The sequence below is a fragment of the Lactuca serriola genome, chromosome 9 (assembly GCF_051521515.1).
Source record: "Lactuca serriola cultivar US96UC23 chromosome 9, Lser_US96UC23_V15, whole genome shotgun sequence".
Lineage (NCBI taxonomy): Eukaryota > Viridiplantae > Streptophyta > Magnoliopsida > Asterales > Asteraceae > Lactuca > Lactuca serriola.
Window position 1 is genome coordinate 40277598 of NC_136416.1, and position 9206 is coordinate 40286803.

Below are 9206 nucleotides of genomic sequence, written 5' to 3' on the forward strand. Positions count from 1 at the left end.
GCTTGATGGTTTGAGCGCGGAGTTGAGTGGTGCGAAGAGCAAGTTCGTCCATTGTTTTACTTTCAACAGCCAGATCATCTTGGAACTTGGTGAGCCGTGAGGAAATAGAGGAATGAAACGTTTTATTATCAACAGTGATACATGTACGACGTTGTTCCAGTTTTTCCCGTTCAGTACAAAATGAAGTGCTAAGTTTCGTAATCACATCATTCGCCTTGGTAGCATTCGCTTCAGCTGCAGTATGAAGCTCTGTCATAAAACTCTTCGTTTCCAAGATTAGTTTATCGACTTTTTCGGTCGCTTGTTGACGGGAAAAGGTGGAGTCCTCAACTACTTGGTTTGCTTTAGCAAGATTGGTTGCATGTTCTTTTACAAGAGTATCAATCATACTCTTAACTACTGCTTCAGAATATGCCTGGCTTGGGGAGGCAGTAGAAGATGCAATAAAAGTATCCATCTTGGCGTTTAGTTTTTTGAGATGCCTCTAAGTGAGTGGGGCATCATCATCACTCTCTCCTTGGATCGATAATAGAATATAGTGAAAAGTATCAAAGTCAAGTCCCTCAGCACCAAGAAAGTCTTCAGAACCGTGTTGAGGTTGAGGGGAAATGGGAGATATGGTAGAAGTAGTTGTAAAACCTGAAGTCTTTGCCCCCACATCAGATGCGTTGACATGAATAGGAGGTTCGCCTATGGTGGTAGTTGTAGTGGTTTCAGTGAAAATAGGTAACTGTTGAGGAATAGAAGTTGGTGGTTGAGTGGTAACAGGAGGTGGGCAAGGAGTAATTGTGGTAGGAACATATGCGGAGATAGGAGATGGTGGAGGGATGGAATAACGAAATTTACCTCCTGGTCTTTTCGGTTGACATCATCCTCAAATTCTCCTCGATGAACATCATCAGATTCGCTTTCAGATGAAGTTGAGGAAGGGATGCGAACTTTACGAACTTGTTTCTTGACTCACTTTTGTTTTGGAGAAGAGGGGGTTGGCTTGGAAGAATAGCCTTTTGTCTTGCGATTTTTAGTAATCTAAGTGAGGGAAGATGGACCCTCTTTCAGTTGCTTTGGTTTTCCCCCTTTCTTGACTTTATTAACTTCATCTAGAGTATGCTGCATCTCAGCAGTGATGACCCTGGGTCCTGAAACTTGAAGCTTCTTATATTCCCCAATAATTTTGCTTGCCCCAAACATGCACCTATACATGGATTCAGTAATGGAACCCACGAAAGAAAACTTGGAGTTGTTAGTAACGATTGTCTTGCTAGTGTGAAAGGTGGCAATCGATGACATCAAAGAATCTGCCATGACTGGTATGTTGACCTTTGCGATTGCACGTTATACCACGATGGTCCAAAATCGACCATAAGAAATATCGCTGTGTCAAGTAGTAGAGTTTGTGCTTTGCACCAGTTGAGCTCATAAAACGGAACCGTAGTCTAGGTTGATCCCATGGTAGAGGCCATAGAGGATCGTTATGAAGGACTTACTGGCGCAATCCGAACCAGTTACCCGCTCAGAAAATGCCTTGAAGAGAAGGTTAAAGAGGCCATTCCATAAGGAAGGAAGGTTAGATTTCTTGAACTTGGTGATGGAGGGGATGAGATCAACGTACCTGATCTGATAGAACGTGTTGATGATTTGAGCAGTGGAGATTAAATCTGGAGTGACCATTGAATCGTCATGGGCAAGCCCTATAAGAGTGAAAAATCTAGCCTTCCTGAGAGAAGTCTTCTTCTCAAGTATCTCAAAGGTAATCCGTTCCTCCTCTTTGACGTAGGCCGCTGAAGAATAAGCTTTTGACAGTAGCGAGATCAGAACAGACTCGAACTTGGTTAGGGCAATGACCAAAGGCGAGTACTTAAGACATTCGATGATCGACAATATGAACGCAACGTATTTGAATAGAGCCAAATCGAGAATCAAGTTTTGATTCTGTTTGAAAGTGAGGAGAGATGACTGAGCAGACTGTTCTTGAACTGAGGAAGAGTCAGTCATTGTTGCAGATCGGAGAATAAGGTGAACAATTGAGAGAAAAATCACCTTTTAGTGTTCGTAAAATCTTTCGAAGTGGTAAAGGTTGAATTGTTGATTGAAAGCTCTATTTATAGTGAAAAAGAGAAACCAAGTGACGATTGCGTGGCAATCCCTGATTGGACGCTTAGAGAAATGGGATGTGACAACTGTAGAGGCTAACCGGGTGTCCGGTGACATCAGGCGGCATGAGAATTGGAACCGTTTTAAATTCCACACGCCTTTTATTTTGAAAATCTTATCTATATTTACCGTGTCAACAATGTTTATCCCCAATCGTTGCAAATTCCTGAAGTTCTTTTAGATAGATAATCACATTTCGCTTTTGAGAAACAAACTTCGTAAATACATATTAAAGCAAATATGCGAAACTGAAAAATGCCATAAGAGTCACGAACCATACATTTGGAATATCATAAAGATCTTCATGCAAGAGTGTGCCAAAGATAAGGACATAAAGCAAATTATAACAGTAGGATTAAAGTGATGTCAATAAAGACATGAAACTATAGATCCTGGGCACAAACCTCTTCCTTCTAAGTCAAAAGAGATGAAGAAGTGTCTGTGTGGTTTCCCGTTGAAGTACGATCATTTGTTTGTTAAGAAACAATGAAATGGATCTTTTAAAGTTAGGCTGAAAAGGTGGCTAAATCTCCAATCAAACAACAAACTTTATATAAGTGCGAGTGTTGGATGAAGTACTCGTGTGACCAGTGCAGTCAGTTGAACGAGTAGGCTAGGAATTATTTTAGTGACTAAGCGAAACTTTGAAATCTCAAAAAAAAATATTGGATCTTATGGGTAGAAAAGTCTTGGTTTTAGAACAATTCATAAAGATCACACAAAAGGAAAAAGAGATTTCATGGTACTATCCACAAAGGTGGAGTTACGACATTGCCATGGTGAAAATCTAGAACTTTCAATGGTTCACTGTTAATTCATGTAAGGGTGTTGAATGTTGGGTTTCACTTAGTTCATGGTGAACGAAGCTAAGATCATTAAATTAGATGTTTCGTAACCATAAACCTCAGTGGTATAACTGAGAGTCTCAAGGGTTAGATGTATGAGTATGAAGACAAATGGAGAAAAGAGAAGGTGGCTCCAGAGAAGTAGATGTACATCTGCTACGCGAATGTGACCAAGTAGATAACTCTTAACTCAAGATGAGAAGAGTAAGGTAGCTCGTGACCAATGTAAGTTTAGCAGCCTAGTTTGGAAGAAACGAATGGTAGATTCGATTCATTAAGGCTTCACATTAAGTCTATTGAGGCTTAGGAAAACTTGCAACATCATGCTTCTAGGGACACTTAGCTAGCACAAAGATATGAAAATTATACTTGCCCCGTCATTCGTTTTTGCAATGTAACCTGCAATGTTACTTAAAGAAAAATATTAAATAAGAAAAGAATATTTTTGTATTTTGAAAATTTCTAAAAAAGAAAGAAACAAAACAAAATAAAATATTTTTGGATTTTAAATCTAAAAAAGAACACCAAATTAAATATTTATGTATTTTTGAAAGCATAAATGAAAAATAAAACGAAAGAAGCATGCATGGTATACAAAATATACAAAAAGATCAGAACATGAGTGACTTCAAAATAATATGAGGCGCGAGATAGGGCAAACGATCATCTTAATTCGTGTCCCGAAAATATCGGAAATGAAATAGAGCGAGTGTTTGTTCTATTTCGCTTGTCAAAAAAATAAAAATGAAAGCGAAGAGCTAACCCAAAAGCAAACGGGCTATTTCGGAGGAAAAAGTGGTTTTGGAACTGATTCAGCTTCCATCATTCCTAGGCCTTGGAGTATTCTATTAAAGGATGCTTCCGGCAAGGCTTTCATGAATATGTCAGCCAATTGGTATGTGGATCGAACGAAATGAACCTCAATGTTGCCATCTTCTACATGATCCTTGACAGAATGATACCTCAGTGCTATATGTTTTTTCTTTGAGTGTTGCACTGGGTTGTGACAGATGCGGATTGCGCTTTTGGAATCACAATAGAGTGGTATTCGCTTCATATTCAGGCCATAGTCTCGCAATTGACTTTGAATCCATATGACCTAAGAAGTACAAGATGCAGCAACAATGTACTCAGCTTCGGCTGTTGACAACGAAATGCATGCTTGCTTTTTGGACTTCTAGCTGACAAGTTTGCTATCAAGAAATTGGCATCCTCCAGTCGTGCTTTTTCTATCCAACCCGCATCCTCCAAGATCAGCATCTAAAAATGCTTGTATGAAGAAACCAGATTTCGCAGGATGCCATATACCTAGTGAAGAGGTTCGTTTCAGATATCTAAAGATATTCTTAACTACCACCATATGAGGTTCGCATGGATTATCTTGAAACCTGGCACAATAACAAATAGAAAGCATAATATCTGGTCTACTAGCTGTTAGATACATTAAGGATCCTATCATTTGTTGATAGCGAGTCATATCAGCAGTTGGTTTTTCCAGAGATGGAGTTAGTTTCGTTCCGAATGCCATTGGAACCTTCACTTTGGAGTCTCCCATCATGCTAAACTTAGTCAGTAAGGTCTTTGTGTATGCTTCCTGATTTATAAAAATGCCTTCTGGTCCCCATCTTATATTCAATCCAAGGAAAAAGTTAATTGGACCCATAGAGCTCATCTCAAATTTAGTTTCCATCAACTTTCTGAATTCAGTTGCTAAGCTAAGATTCATAGAGCCAAAGATGATGTCATCAACATAAATTTAGACAATCGTTAAGTGGTGACCCTCTTTCTTGCGAAAGAAGGTTGGGTCAACCAAACCTTGTTTAAATTTGGACATTTTAAGGAAGCGAGTGAGAGTTTCATACCAGGCTCTTGGAGCTTGCTTCAGACCATAGACTGCCTTGTCTAATATATACTAGTGATCAGGATACTTCTCATTTACAAAAACCGGTGGTTGTTCCATGTATACGGTATCTTCTAATTCTCCATTTAAGAAAGCACACTTAACATCCATTTGAAATACTTCGAAGTTCTTGTGAGCTGCATATGCTAAGAAGATGCGAATAGATTCCAACCTTGCAATAGGTGCGAAGGTTTCTTCGTAGTCGATTCCTTCTTTCTGACAATATCCCTTAACCACGAGTCTCACTTTGTTCCTTATAACAATGCCTTCTTTGTCCATTTTGTTGTGAAACACCCATTTTAAACCAACAACCGATGCATCTGGTGGAGTAGGAATTAACCTCCAAACCATGTTTCTCTTGAACCCGTTAAGTTCATCTTGCATCGATTGCACCCAATCGAAGTGATTAAGAGCTGTATTGACAGTTTTGGGTTCAACTTTGGAAACAAATGAATTAAACATGCAAAATTTCAATTTAGAGAATAATGCAGTTCGATTTGCCTTTATCTAAGATCTCGTAAGAACGCCTGCAGAAGATTCACCAATGACTTGAGTTTTGGGGTGATCCTTGGTCCATTTGGCTAGTGGAGGATAATTTGGATCATAAGATGGATCTAGTTCAGCATCCACCTCTTCGAAAACTGATTGATCTGTATCATGATTCGCATATGTATTCTCCCCCTCGAATGATGAGTGAGTCTCAAAGACTGGATTCACGTCTTCTTCCTCGACTGGACTTTCTTGTGCTACCGTTGAAGGCAAATCCTCCCCCTGGAGAGGTGAGCTAGATGATGATGAACCCTCCCCCTAGAATATATCACTCGTTTTCTCTTGAGGACTTGCATTGGAGTTAGAATTCTCCTCCTGGAAAGTAGTGCTCGTGCTTTGAGACTGATCCGCAACTGATGGCTGGCTACGCATGTCTTTCGCAACATCATCTATTATCTTTTTCAATTCAACTTCTTTGTTATCAGCTGCCTTTTCTTTAGATGTAATAGCGTTCTCAGGTTCATCAAATAGAAGCATGAATTCTTCATAAATATTAGCCAAAGGAATAGTCATTTGGTTCGTTAGAGGAAAGATCTCATTCGCCTGACTATCATTCGCTTGAGTCTTCTATAAGTAATTATCATTGAATGTGACATAATATGTTTCTTAAATCTTTTTGGATCGTTTGTTTAAAACCCTATATGCTTTTGACGTTAGCATATATCCCAGAAAAATGCCTTCGTCAACCTTCTCATCAAACTTGTTTCGTTGCTCCTTTGAATTGAAAATAAAACACCTGGAACCGAAAACGTGGAAGAACTTGACGTTAGGTTTTCTTTTATTGATGATTTCATAGGGAGTGACATCGAATCTTTTATTAAGAAGCGATATGTTTTGTGTAAAGCAAGCGGTGGCAAAAACATCAGCTCAGAAGTAAAGAGGTAGTGATGCGAGTGAAAGCATGGTCCTGGCTGCTTCACACAACGAATGATTTTGTCTTTCAATGATCATGTTTTGCTGTGGAGTATAAGGAACAGAAAAATTTATGAGATACTCCCTTATCAGTGAGAACTGTGTCGAACGCTTACTTCTTAAACTCCAGACCGTTGTCGCTTCGAACATTACGAACAACCTTTCGCTGTTGTAACTCAATCTGCTTGATAAAATCTTTGAGCCTAGGAGTTGCTTCAGATTTCTGCTTAAGAAAGAACACCCAAGTGAAACGAGAAAAATCATCTACAATAACGAGAATATATTTGTTACCGCCAATACTTTTGATTGTAGATGGGCCACAAAGATCAATGTGAAGCAGTTCGAGTGGCTCAATAACCTTCGTGTTCACTATAGTTGGATGACTTTTCCTGCTTTGCTTTCCCATTTCGCAGGCAGTGCAGAGATGATCCTTGTCATATTTCAAGAGAGGAAGACCTCGCACATGATCACCAAGAACTAGCTTGTTGATGTCTTTGAAGTTGAGGTGCGAAAGTCTCCTATGCCATAGCCAACTATCGTCTATTGTAGCCTTAGTGAGCAGACATATAGAAGGTTTCCTTCGTATCGTATTGATGTACAATGGATACATCTCGCCTTTACGTTTTGATTTAATCAACACTGATTTCGTCTTATTTTCGATAATTTCAGATCCTTCATCATCAAACGAGACCTTTAGCCCTATACCCACTACCAACTGCGAAACACTTATTAAGTTGTGTTGTAGTCGCTCAACATATGCCACTTTGCGAATTGAGAATTCTCCATTTGTTATCATGCCATATCCTTTGATTTACCCAAGTGCATTGTTACCAAACTTCACGAGACCACCATTCTTTAGTTCTCTATATTCTCTCAGCTCCTCCTTTATTATTTTATTTTTAACAAACTTTCGCTCTTTCTCGTTAGACCTAGAAGGAGTGTGGGACTCTGAAACAATTTCTGCCTTTCCTTTATCGTGTGGTGAGGAGGTGGAAGAGTGCGAAACTCTTGGTTTAGAAATCAAGGTGGTTTTGGGAGCCAACTTATGATTTGAAGGATAGGTCGGTTTGGAGATAGAGGATCTAAGATGACTTGTGTGTCTTTGATCATGAGGACTGTGAGGCTTACGTGATGAGAAGCCTTTTAGATTCGCGTTTGAAGAGACTTTTTGGCTTTTGGCATTTGATCCAACGTTCGTCTGAGGATTGGAACGCTTTTCATGGTGAACAAACTTATGGTTCCTTGACTTCCAAAATTGTTTTCGTTCCTACAGACTTGTGACTTATCGTTCCTGGCGTTTCGTTGACGTTTTTGTGCTGCGAACTGTTCATCAGATTTGTGAACATTTGCTTTTGCCTTTGTCTTTCGCACATGAGTGTTTTCTTGAACTGAAGAGTTATCAGTGAGATTATCCTTGTTTACACTGGAACTTCCCTTTTCATAGGTAGTATTAACCTTATTTAAAGGTTCAGCTACATACCTTACTTTAACTCTCCAAGTGGTCTTCTTAGATAGACCCACTGTTTCGTCTGCATTGTCAATCGGGGTGGACCAAAAGTGCTCATCGCACCTATCTTCATTATCAGCTTCGACTAAGTATATTAGTTCGATAGTTTGACATTTAGTTACGCCATTAACCGTAAAGACTTGGTTAGGCGACATTTGGACCTTTGGAAAGACTGCTGCAACTTTCTTTAGAACCTTTGGATTATTTTGATAAAGACGTGCTAAATCAACAGAATTTCTGAAATGAGAGGTTTAGCTTTTTCAGGTTCATTTTTAAAGAATTGTGAACAGTCAACTTCATCTTCTACAAATATTTCACTCATCTCATCGTCCTCATCGAATTCAGAAATATTATCAACATTTAATTTATTGTCTGAACACAATTTCGAACTCAATGAATCAAATTTCTATACAGTTTCGGTTTTGATCTTTAATTTGTCATTTTCATCGAGTAACTGTCTCAACATGTCCTTGTGGTCGTTGGACTGAATATGTGATTCAATTTTGTCAAGTACAATTCTATAAGCTTCTGAGGTTTCATCTTATGAGACAATAGATTCACGTTGATAACAATCAACATCAATTTCATCTTCTTTTAATTCCAAAAATAGCAAGATCATTTTATGAATTTTCTTACCAATTTTCACAGTTAAAATGCAATTGAGTGATATTAAAATAAAGCCTCTTAGCAATAATCTATCTTCTCTATCCATATCCTTCGTTCCTCACTCTTTGATGACACTCTGTTGATTTGGTCGGTTATTTTAGCATTTGATAGGCAAGTTTGTTTCAAACTTTCACTTATACTTGAAAAGGTGAATTTTAAATCATTTAATTTAGTTTCATAATTAGATACAGGAACATTAAGAGATTCAAGGATGGAATGTACCTTATTAATCAGCTGATCACATTCGTTGATTTGTGCAAGAATAGGCTTCGCAGTGAAGCAGCTATCATCCTTTCTTCCATTCACTTCTCCTTATCCTCCATCTGTTGCATATCCTTGCATTTGTGACATGTAATTTGTCACCATAAAACATTTTCCACCCATATGCGAATCCCCTACATTCACCACAAAGCTCTTTCCGTGAGTGGGCCTTCTAACTTCTTCATCCTCTGAATTAGTGGACCATACCACCACTCCACCGAATTCATCATCATCATCATTATTACCCTGCACAATCAAAGAAGACATCGGTTTATCAGCTTTCTTTTTCTGCTTGATTTCCTCAAGCTTACGAAGATGGTAGGCCTCATCATCTTCTGCCTCTTTCTTCTCATTCAATCGCCTCAACATGCACTCTTTAGCCAAATGATTCTTGCCATGACAATAGTTGCAA